This window comes from Lissotriton helveticus, chromosome 3_1 (assembly GCF_964261635.1).
Source record: "Lissotriton helveticus chromosome 3_1, aLisHel1.1, whole genome shotgun sequence".
Lineage (NCBI taxonomy): Eukaryota > Metazoa > Chordata > Amphibia > Caudata > Salamandridae > Lissotriton > Lissotriton helveticus.
Window position 1 is genome coordinate 1,089,061,513 of NC_136061.1, and position 11,745 is coordinate 1,089,073,257.

Here is an 11,745-nt window from a genome sequence, read left to right on the forward strand (position 1 = left end):
TTCAGTTTTCAGAGACCAATGGTAATACTGCTTGCTGCATTACTGCAGATGACTCTGGAGACAAATCCTGTAAGTCGAACTAGAGCAGTGTTTCCCAAACTGTGCATCACAACCCACTGGTGGATTGCAAGCCGATTCTTGATGGCAAAAAATAACCTATAAATTCTGTGTAAGTAATTGGGTTGCTGGTGGACTGGGGCGTAAACCCTGGCCAAGCAGCAACCTCAATCCTTGTCAGGGTAAGACATGAGAAAACACCAAACTAATCTGGGCTCACCCCCTTGGCAGCTTGGCACAGAGCAATCAGGCTTAACTTAGAGGCAATGTGTAAAGTATTTGTGCAACACTTTAAACAGTAAAACAGTGACAACACACCACAAATGCAGCCCACAACAGATTGAGACAGATAGAGTATGGTTTAATAAATAAAACAAGACAAAAATCCAAACAGTAGAACTAGAAATATTGAATTTTAAAGTGTATAGTAAACATAACTCTTAAAAGCACAAAGCACTACTGGGGATATCGGGTTACGGATGACTGGGAAAAAGTCACAAGATCAAGCAGACCGCAATGGAGTAAGGGCCGGCGACAGGGACCTAGTTAAGCCCACTGAACATAGTACCTTAAATCCTGGTTGCGGGGCGTTGCGTGGATCCATGTCAATGATGCACCATGCAATCCATTGGTTCCAAGATGCTGCGAGGCTGCAGCGCAAGATCCTGTTGTTGTAGTCAAGCGTTCCATCAACAATTGCGGTGTGAAGTCTGATGTCGGAAAAAAGCTGGATGATGCATCGGTTCTGAGGAGTTGCAAGGCTATGATGCAGAATCCATCATCATCGTCAAGACTGCTGTCGAAGAGAGATGCATGGACCTGGGCTGTGGATGCGCTGCACCATCGAGATGATGCACCAGTTCTGAGGGCTTGCAGGGCTACAATGCGGGCCTTTTGCAATGGGTCCAATGGCAAAAGCAGAAATGTGTCAGTTCTGCTCCAGAATGAGCCGCTCAGCTGAGGAGATGCATGGCTACTTCTCGCTGATGTGTTTCTCAGCAGGGAGGATACATTGGTTCTGCTGGTAAGCACCTTAGGTCCACTTTCAATGGTCCAGTACTGGCGTGGCACCACTTGGCAGGGTAGACTCACAAATGGCAGATCCAGTTGCAGGAGGTTAGAAGCCTGTTATGTCCCTGAGGCTTCAGATCAAGAGGCCAGTTAACCAGCCCTTGGAGTCACTCTGGGTTCAAGAGATACTGGTCCAATCCTTCTCACCCAGGCAAGAGGGCAGCAGGCAGCAGATCAAAACAGCAAAGCAGTAGTCCAGGAGAGTGACAGTCGTTCAACACCAAAGCAGTCCTTCTCCCCAGCAGTGTATCCACAGGTCCAGAAGTGCACTGAAGGGGTGGTGTCTGAGGTCCTTCTTGTATACACATTTGTGCCTTTGAAGTGGGAAGATGCTTTTAGAGGCATGCTTTTGAAGTGCACAGATGTCCTGCCTACCCTGCCCTGGCACCAGAGTAACTACAGGGGGTGTGCTGCCTTTTGTGTGGGGACAGGAGACAGCCTATTGTGGTGTAACTGAGGCTGGGCCCAGCTCCTCCCTTCCATCTTGACAGTGATGGCCCACTCAGTCACAACTAAGCTCCCACTGTGTGCAGCTGTCTAGGAGGAATGCACAAAGCACAACTTCCAACTACACCCAGTCATGTGACCATAAGCAGGCTGCAGGCACCAAATGACTAAGGCAAGAAAATACCAACTTTATAAAAGTGCCATTTTCAGAATTGTAATTTAAATCTGACTTCACCATAAGTTAGGGTTACAAATTAGGATTCCAGAAACACCAACCTTGAGCAAGCTGTATCTTCTCATTTGTAAATTACGCTTATATAATGTAACAAGGTAACTCCAATGTTATCCTATGGTAGATATAGGCCTTGCAGTAGTGAAAAACTAACGACCAGGACATGTAAAACTCAAAAGTACACATCCTACTTTCCAAATACATTGCACCCTGCCCTCTGGGCTGTGTGTTCAGGGCCTACCTCAGGTGTGACTTATATGTGTTAAAAAGGAAGGTTGGGTCTGGCAAAATGCATAATTTGTCAGGTCGAAATGGGAGTTTAAAGTCCACACTCAGGCTCTGCACTGGCAGGCCTGAGACATGTTTAAAGGGCTAATTAGGTGGGTGGCATAATCAATGCTGCAGGCCCACTAGTAGCATTTAATTTACAGGCTCAGAGCACAGATAGTGCATTTTACTAGGGACTTATAAGTAAATTAAATGTGCAAATTGGCTATGAGCCAATATTACCATGTTTAGATGAGAGAGTATCTTTAAGACTGATACTGATAGTGGTGCATTATTACTGGTTTTGATCTACCGACCCCCTCAACCTATGCCCACCTTTTCTGTTTCCCTGGCCGAATAAATGGCTTCCCTTGTAACAAACTATTCGAAAATAGTCTTACTTGGGGATTTTAATTTCTGGTTTGATGACACTGAGGCAGACCCCCAGGCAGCTGAACTTAGGGACTTACTTTTAGATTTGAACCTGACTCAACAGATCCACTCTCCCACTCATGAGAAGGGGCACAGTCTGGATCAAGTTTGGTCTCAGAACCTTACTTTATCCATCTCTTCTATAACCCCCTGTATCTGGTCAGACCACTTCCTCATATCTTTCACACTTATCATCGTTAGAGGCACAAAACAGTCATCTCAAGCAGGTGGGAAAATTAGGAAATGGAAGGGCATTTATACACCGGCTTTCCTGGACACCTTGGCCACTACCCTCCCTCCAATGACTAAAGACATCGATGTCATTGAAGAAGCCTTTTCACACTGGATACAACAGGCAGCTGATATCCATGCATCTTGTGTGAATCTCCCCCGCTCACGCCCTAATGACGCACACAAGTGGTTCACTTCACAACTGAAGACCTTAAAACTTGAAGTCCGTCAAAAAGAGAGGAAGTGGAGGACCAGGTACTTACCACAAGACAAAGTACATTATTGTACTGCCCGTAAATTGTACCAGAAATCTATTCTGAGACAGAAAACTGATTATTTCTCCGAAAAAATTTTAAACTCACAGAATAAGACAAAGGATCTGTTCAATATTGTTAACGATCTTAGTAACAGTGACAGAACTACCCTTCAGGTTACCCCTACTCAAGAGCTTTGTAATTCCCTGAATGCTTTTTAAAAAAAAAAAATCATCACTATAAAGCAGAGTATTTTAAACTCACTGCCTTCTCCTCCTCTGGATGATGTCTATTATAATTCTTCTATTTTAGAAACCTTCCCTCCCATTGATGCTAAAATTTTGTCTGATCTACTTACACGTGTCAAATCTGGCTCGCCGGACGACACTTGTCCCCCACATATTTTTAGGGAGGTAGGGCTAGCAATTCCACAGGGCGTTCTTCCGTTGTTAAACGGTTCGCTGTCACAGGGCAAGGTGCCTAGTCGCCTTAAGAAAGCTTTGCTCATCCTACTGATAAAAAAAACAGACCCATGTGATCCGATAAATTATAGGCCAATATCTTTATTACCATATGCATCAAAAATTTTGGAAGCCCACGTCTCTACTTGCGTGTCCAAATTCATAGAGAATTCTGAATACCTTGAACCTAATCAGGCCGGCTTCCTTCCCTGTCACTCAACTGAAGCTGTGATCCTTGCTGTCCAAAACACCCTAAGACACAATGCAGACAGAGGCATCCACATGGCCCTGGTGCTTTTAGATCTGTCGGCAGCGTTCAACATGGTTGATTATACCATTCTTATCAACCGTGTCGAACAAGCCGGCCTCAGGGGTCCTGCTTTAAGTTGGATTACCTCTTTTATTACAGGACGCACGCAATCAGTAAGACTTGGTGCTTTTACAGCTCCTCTAACACCCACTACCTGTGGGGTACCGCAAGGATCATCATTGTCACCTTTATTATTTAATCTTTATCTCCGCCCATTAATTTATTCCTTAAAGAATGCCAAAGTCACCATTTACAACTATGCGGATGACCTCCAACTTGTTTTTCCTCTTAATATTCCAGTCTCTGTGGTGAGATTTCAAAACACCATGATTCACATACAGAGGTGGATGAGTCTTAATCATCTAAAGCTTAACCCAGGCAAGACAGAACTTGTCTTGCCTGGGAAAAGCGAACTAAGCTGGAGTCCATGCTTCTGGCCATCTAGCATGGGGGCTCCACCTATGAGATCCCCCTCGGTTAAAAGCCTGGGAGTCACACTAAGGGGCCTATTACGATTGCGGATTTCCCACATCCACCGGGCCGGCGGAAGCCACCTCCGGCCCGGAGGATGTGGGAAATCCGCTGCAGAGCCTTGAAAGACCCACCGCCATATTAGGATGGCTGGTGGGTCTTACTATCTGTCCTCCGCTTTTCCGTCGCGGGCGGATTCCGCCCGCGGTGGAAAAGCATTAACATGGCTGGCGGTGTCTATCAGACACCGCCATCCATATTAGGATGTCTGCAGAAAGATGCCTTTACACGGCGGCATTTCCGCCGTGTAAAGGCATACGGATTTGTGTTTGGGGGCCTGTTGCGGGCCCCCAGGGGTGAAGGGGGGTGGGGGGTGCACATGGGGGGGTACCTATGGTACCCCCCTGCATTTGCCTGCACAAAGCGTCAGGCACCGCGAGGTGCCTGCCGCTTTGTGCATGCAAATGCACAACTTACATTTTTATCATTGCGGCGGGTGCTGCTTCAAGCAGCACCCGCCGCAATGATAAAAATACAGGATGTGACCGCCAGGGTGGCGGTCACATCCTAATTTGCACGGAGGGACCGCCGCTGCCCCTGCGGACGGTCCCTCCTTCTCTATGGTGGCGGACGGACTCAGGTCCGTCCGCCATCATAATCGGCCCCTTAGTGCAGATCTTTCTTTGAAAAAACAAGTTGGTACAGTAGTCTCTGCTAGCTTCTTTCAACTTAAAAAAATAAATAAAATAGCCCAGTTTCTCACCAAGCCGCACTCATTCAGGTTGTCATTTCCCTTGTCTTGTCCCGACTGGATTTCTCAAACAGTCTTTACTTGGGAATCCCAGCGGGCCTGCAAAAAAGACTCCAACTTGCTCAGAACCAAGCTGCCAGGCTCATTCTTAAACAGGCAAAATGGCAGTCTATTAGACCTGGCTTGAAACAACTTCATTGGCTGCCGATCGCACAGCGAATTGCGTTTAAAACAGGATGCATCATTTTTAAAACTTTACAGGACATAGGTCCGAAATTTACAAAAAACGTTGTTTCCAGATATAACCCTTCATTAAACCTTCGTTCTGCTAATACAGCTTTATTGGTTGTTCCTTCTTTTAAAAAAAAACGTCTTGGCGGCTGCTGCTTTGACCGTCTGGCAGCCACTTTTTGGAACACGTTACCGTTTTCTTTAAAAATGAGTCCAGATCTCCTCACTTTCAGACATTCTTTAAAAACTTGGCTTTTTAATCAGGCTTATTGCTGAAATTTCCAATTGTTATGTTTGCTGAGTTTTGTAATGCTGGTTTGTTCTTTGGGATAGCGCCATGAAGCCTTTGGGCGTACGAGCGCTTAATAAATAAATTGTAACATAACATAACATAACAGAGTGCATGCACATTAGCACTGGTTAGCAACGGCAAGGTGCCTAGAGTCCTAAGGCTAGCAAAAACGAGGTCCTAATAAATGGAGATGGAAGGTAAAACATTGGGGGGCAAGACCACTTGCCACATTTGCTGCATTCGAAATACAGAGGTCATATGTCAGGCTATGTCTTCTGACAAATTACTGCTTATGTGTTTTTTAACTTGAGCATTGGTGTTTACAACCTCCTCTCTCATTGCAGTCAGAGTAAAAAAAGTACAGTGAACTATGTGACAATCTTGCTGTGATTTGGGGAGGGTGAAAAGAAAGGTTGTAGGATGTCACTTTTTTTATACACAAAAAATTGAAATAGCTGTAAATGAAGGGTACACATTCAACAGTTAGGAGAGCAAAAATTAAGCACTTTTTTTGTAATTCTAAAGTGTGATGGAAACAAAGACTTTAACAGGATCAAACCAAATCAAGACACTTTCCATGGTGATGCACGAATGATACATATTCATGAAAACCCAATTTCCACACATTATTTTCTATGTTGAATATAGTTTTATCATTAAAACTACACGTCTATGCAAATGTAGTGACCATTTCAATGGAAACAATGCTCTCTGTAAATGACAGAGCTTTATTGCACGACACTTTAGTTACATTAAAAAATCACCTACCTCATGGCTATCATGGCTGGGTGGTTTGCGAAAGCGGGTTGTTCTAAAAATTGGGTTGTGGTTCTAAAAAGTTTGGGAAGCACTGAACTAGGGAATATGTCCCCAGAAAAAAACTTGCAATTACTAAATGACATTCGGAAATCTATATTTTTCCCATGCCCTCAAATCTATACAGGGTTGACCTAAAATCCTCTAATAAGAATTACCGACACCTTTTGCATGGCATTTATCACAAGTCCCAAAATGAAAGCCTAATAAGCAGCACTACTTTTATAGACTGAGTGCAATTACACTGGAGGTGAAGGTCAAGGTTTGACTCGGCGATAACATTGACCAATTTCTACACAAGTAAAAGGAGGAAGACCTGTGTACTATTAGATCAGATTTTGAGCCTGCAGATATTGATTGTAAACTTAGCTATGGGACCCAACTATAGAATCAAGTGGTTCTCGACAATGTAGTCAAGGTTCCAGTGCTTGATAATCTACATGCCTTTAACTTGAGAAGCAAGGTGCCCAACTGTGATGTCAGGTACTTACCAATTTACTGGTACCTATACTTCTAACACCCAGGTTTCTTGAATCAGATCTCACAACCATCACAAGGTTATTATGTGCGGCATATTATGTTTGAGAAGATCCTGCTACAATAAACATATTTTGCTGCTCATTGTTTCTATGGCCAAATTATATTATATATCTACATTAAATAATTCGAAAAAGAACAGTGGTGGCTTTGTGTTGAACCTACACTCAGAATTCAAGGGTCACCACAAAATTTGACTACTGATAAATTGTCAACATGTCTTCATTCTTCCGACCCAATGCGTATATTTCTAAAGCCTCAAAGAGACGATTATGTTCTTTGTTGTGGGTTATAAAAATGAAAAACGAGATTCCCCTTCGCTGGCAATCAATAAAAACACAAACCTAATTGTGATTTCTTTAAGACCTCAAATATATTTCTGTGCTTGAACCCTAATATAAACTCTTAAATCCTCATTTTTCCCGCGGTGTTTCCAGGCTTATGATAATTATTAATTTTTTTGACATTTCCGTCTGTATTTATCCATATTTATTTTGTGTTTTTCTGTATAAATGAAGCTGCAATGGGTATTTTTCCACATTATAAACAAAGGGAGGAGGACCCCGCACAGGCTGATTAGGGACTGGGGGGAAATATGAGTGTCAAAAAGAAAAAGTCCCAATTAAAGAAATGGACTTCAGAGGATGTATCCAGCGTTCAGTAAAGGTACTGAAAAAGTCTAACTATAGACAGCATGCCAGATAAATGGGCGGGAAAGGCAAAGATACAACAGAACATCGGGGACAATAATTCCACAATTGCAAATACTAGAAGCTATGACAATATCTGAGACATATCACAAAACTTGTTTGGTAAAAAACTCTTGTTTCAAATTTATTCACATAATCAAAATTACACAATCAATAATCATTCATATAAGTATTTATAAAAAACAATTAAAAAACATGTTCAATAGGACAAATAGGCTTCATAAAATTTATACACAAAAAAATTTTTTTTAAAATTGAAAAGAATCACAAGGGTCGACGCGGCGTTTCGGTTTTTCTTATAGAACACCTTCTTCAGGACAGATTCTAAACAGTTAAGAAACATAGAGTTACCATCCATTTGATATCTTAATGTATCATTTGACAACACTGTCTCAGTTATCCCATTGTTCTCACATTTCACATATCTGATTGTCACATATCTTTTTTTAAAAAAAACAACCATACTCGTTTTTATATAATTTGCCCAAATCGAACAACACTTCATTTTTTACATCAAGGAATTGTTACTTACATCGTATATTATACTCAGCCCCCGTCAATACTCAATTTTTATGCATGCTACGAAACTACACAATTTAACTATGTTTGCCTTTCCCTTGGAATTCTCTATTCCAATGCTGTTACTACGCAATCATTTGCATTTTATGCCTTATCTAATGTGGGCATACCTTTTTCCAGAGGAGTAAGAGTGGCTCTACTGGAGGGTAGTGCTTGGCCCCAAGTGGTTTCCAAGGGTTTTCTCGATGAATGAAAGATTTTTCACGATCTGCCGTGTTCAATTAGCAACTGTGATTAATCTGGAATAAGATATTTATTTTTAGGTGACCATCTTTTGGTGTTCTTAATTTGCATTTTTATTTCTGGTTTTTAATAAATCCCAGAAGGACATTCAAGTAACTTCATACCTCTTTCCTTTGGGTATTAAGCCAATATTTATTCCATAGCCCTCTGTATTTATAGGCAGGCTTCAGGAAGTCTTAATCAATGGGTTTCTCGATGAGAGACAAGAGTCACGATCTGCCGTGTACAATTAGCAAATGTGCTAGATCTAAAAAAAGATAGTTCTGTTTACATCACCATCTTTTGGAATTATTAATTTTTGTACCTAGTTTATAACATCTCAGGGAAACAATCACCTAATTCCATACCTCTTTTATTTGGATATTGGGCCAATATTCATTCCATAGCCATCTGTATTTCTAGGCGGACTTCAAGAAGTTTATGTGGACCTATAGAAATAGATATTCTCCTTAATATATATATTCCCAGGGCCCATCCTACATTTAATAATAATAGACATTCGCGCCATTGACCTTATACCTTTTGGTCTGCTATGTTCTTCCTGGGGGTTGCTGCCAGGAGGAGCCACCGTATTACTGGGATGGTTTTAATCTGAAAGATTTAATTAATCACTCAATTATACACTCTTTACATCACTCCTATTCACTATGGTCATATTGCCACACAGGAGGTCCCTTACCCAGTGTTTAGGGATTCATGCGCCGTCTTTTGACTTGATCCTCTTGGTTACCATTGAAGATCACCGGCCAACGTGTTGCATTACTGGGTATAGTCACGTGAATATATAGATTTCTGTGGATGTATAATACAAATATTGTTGGTAGGGAATCTTTCTTGATATCCTCTATTTGTTTCTTACTTATCCTATTTGTTGTCGACTTGATATATGTATCATTAGCAGTACTTTACTTGTCTTCATGTGTACATTTATACCCATAGGCACATTTTGCTGTTAGTTCTATTTCCTATTCGTTCCTCTACCCATTATAAGTACCCTTATTCCTAATTCTATATGTCCCTGAGTTAGGCTAATATTTTCTCTCTCATTCTTACCTATTTTGATGTAGTCGGCCTCCCTGCTCCTGATTCCTGACAGCCCGTCGCCTCTGGTCGATTTCCAGAAAGTAAAATGAATTGCCGCTTTGTTTCCCGGTTTAAATATCTGCCGCGCTCTGATTGTGCGTTTGTTTTACCTAACCCGATTGGCTGCCATGTTGATTCTCCTAGAGACTGTTACTAGGGTGGGCATACGGCATTCCTCTCATCCGCGTATTGGCCCATGTCAATCACGTCTTACGAGCTCATTGGGGGAAACAGCAAAATGCGTTTCCAAGGTGATTTCCCTCCCCGCCTTCTATGCACGCTCATTGGGGGAAACAGCAAAATGCGTTTCCATGGCGATTTCCCTCCCCGCCTTCTATGCAAGGTTACGAGTTGCACTTTCTACCGCGAATTGGTTCCCGCTATTCCTGTGATTGGATGAGGGAACTTTATGCGTTTCTATGGTGATTTTCGCTCGTGTTCTTCAATGCACGGCTAGCGAGTGAATCGATATATTTACCATGTCGATTCCCATTGGTTAAGACTACCAATGCATTCCTACAGTAGTAAAAGCTCGTATTTTTCCTCATGCGCCTAATATTGTGAAAAAAGCTACTTACTCTATTCTATCAGTTGTTATATTATATTCAATAATTATAAAACCCCACCTTTTTTATATCTCAGCGTTTTATCTAAATGAGTTGCCCTACATCGATGCCACACAGGTTATGTCTTGCTGGGGTTAATTAAAATTACCATACCCATTGTGAGAATTTATTCTATGTTCATTTTGTAGATTGCCTAAAGTTATTTAAGACATACCGGGGAAAAAAAAATTTTTTGTATTCTAAGTCACCGGGGACTCACAAGTTCAGATTCTAATTTTCTCCTCGAAGGCTGGTCGGTTTACTTGATAATTTTCTCCCAGTCCTCTCTTGAATTAAGACCCGTTCTCACACTGTTGAGGGTAGACATGTAGAATTGTTCTCTTTTCTTCCTTTTGTCATTATAGTTGCCTCCTCTTTTACTGACTGTTATCCTCTCTAGTCCACACCATTTTAGGTCCTCAAGACCATGGCCGGCTGCCTTCCAATGTTCAGTGAGAGGTGCTCCTGTTTTGTTTGTTCTGAGGGCAGAACGGTGTTCATTTAAACGGAGCCTGATTTCCCTTGATGTCTCTCCCACATAGGACTTCTGACAGGGACATTGGATCAGATAAATTGCATTTTTGGTCCTACAGTTTATAAAGCTTTTAATATTTACAGATCTATCGTTGACTATGATTTTATTGCCTTTGATGATACTTGTGCAATTCACACAACCCATACACGGATGTGTCCCTGTGGGTAAAGGGTTGCCATCAATTGTTGTTTGTGAAGTTTTCGGAGTGTCCCTGTATGTATGCACAAGGGAGTTCCGAATCGTTTTGTTCCTCCTAAATGAGAACATAGGCTTTGGAATAGGGACGTCAGTTTTGTCCGCTATCAGTGACCAATTTCTATTGATAATGTTTTTGACTTGGTGACTGATCTGTGAGAAATTCGTGACCAACATAATTGGTTGTGGACCTTTTTGACTTTCCTCTTTTGGTTCGAAAAAATTTTCTCTGTTAAAATATTTCGCACGTTTATAGGCGTGCCTCACCATCCTTTTGGGATAGCCCCTCTCTAGGAATTTTGCTTTCAAGGTTGTTGCATGTCTATCATAGTCTGACATTGATGTACAGTTTCTTCTTAACCGAAGAAATTGTCCATAAGGAATATTGTTCTTCTGCGATGCTGGATGGTTGCTATCGAAGTGTAGCATACTGTTCCTATCCGTGGGCTTCGTATATAATTCAACAGTAAGATGGCCCTCAGTTTCTTTGATCATGATATCCAGAAATTCCACACAGTTCTTACTCATGTGTGAGGTAAATTTAAGATTGACATCACCTAAATTGAGCCAGATTAGAAAGTCATTCAGAGTCTCCATGTCTCCGGTCCATATGAAGAATATGTCGTCTATATACCGGCCCCATTCCGAGATGTTTTCATAGAATGGGGCGGTTCCGTTATAGATGTGTTTCTCTTCAAATTTCGAGACATATAGGCAGGCCAGGCTCGGCGCACAGGTAGCCCCCATGCTGGTCCCCTTTGTTTGCCTGAATAGTTCGTCCTTGTACATAAAGATATTGTTTTTGAGTATCAAAACTATACATTCCAGGATAAATACTTGGTGGTCTGTTATATCCTGATAATTGTTACACAAAATTTCTTCCATGATTGCTATAGTATCGTCCTGAGGAATATTAGTGTATAGCGCTTCGATGT

The 11,745-nt window shown here is 41.7% G+C and overlaps 1 long non-coding RNA gene across 1 annotated transcript; it reads right to left on the reverse strand.

The window, feature by feature from the left end:
- Nucleotides 1–7,792: 7,792 nt before the first annotated feature.
- LOC144824873 (uncharacterized) lies at nucleotides 7,793–9,159 on the reverse strand. The gene is made up of 5 exons (XR_013609160.1): nucleotides 9,072–9,159; nucleotides 8,740–8,983; nucleotides 8,497–8,639; nucleotides 8,260–8,388; nucleotides 7,793–7,894 (listed from the first exon to the last, which is right to left on the reverse strand). It is a non-coding gene; the product is annotated as an uncharacterized LOC144824873 (long non-coding RNA).
- Nucleotides 9,160–11,745: the final 2,586 nt, after the last annotated feature.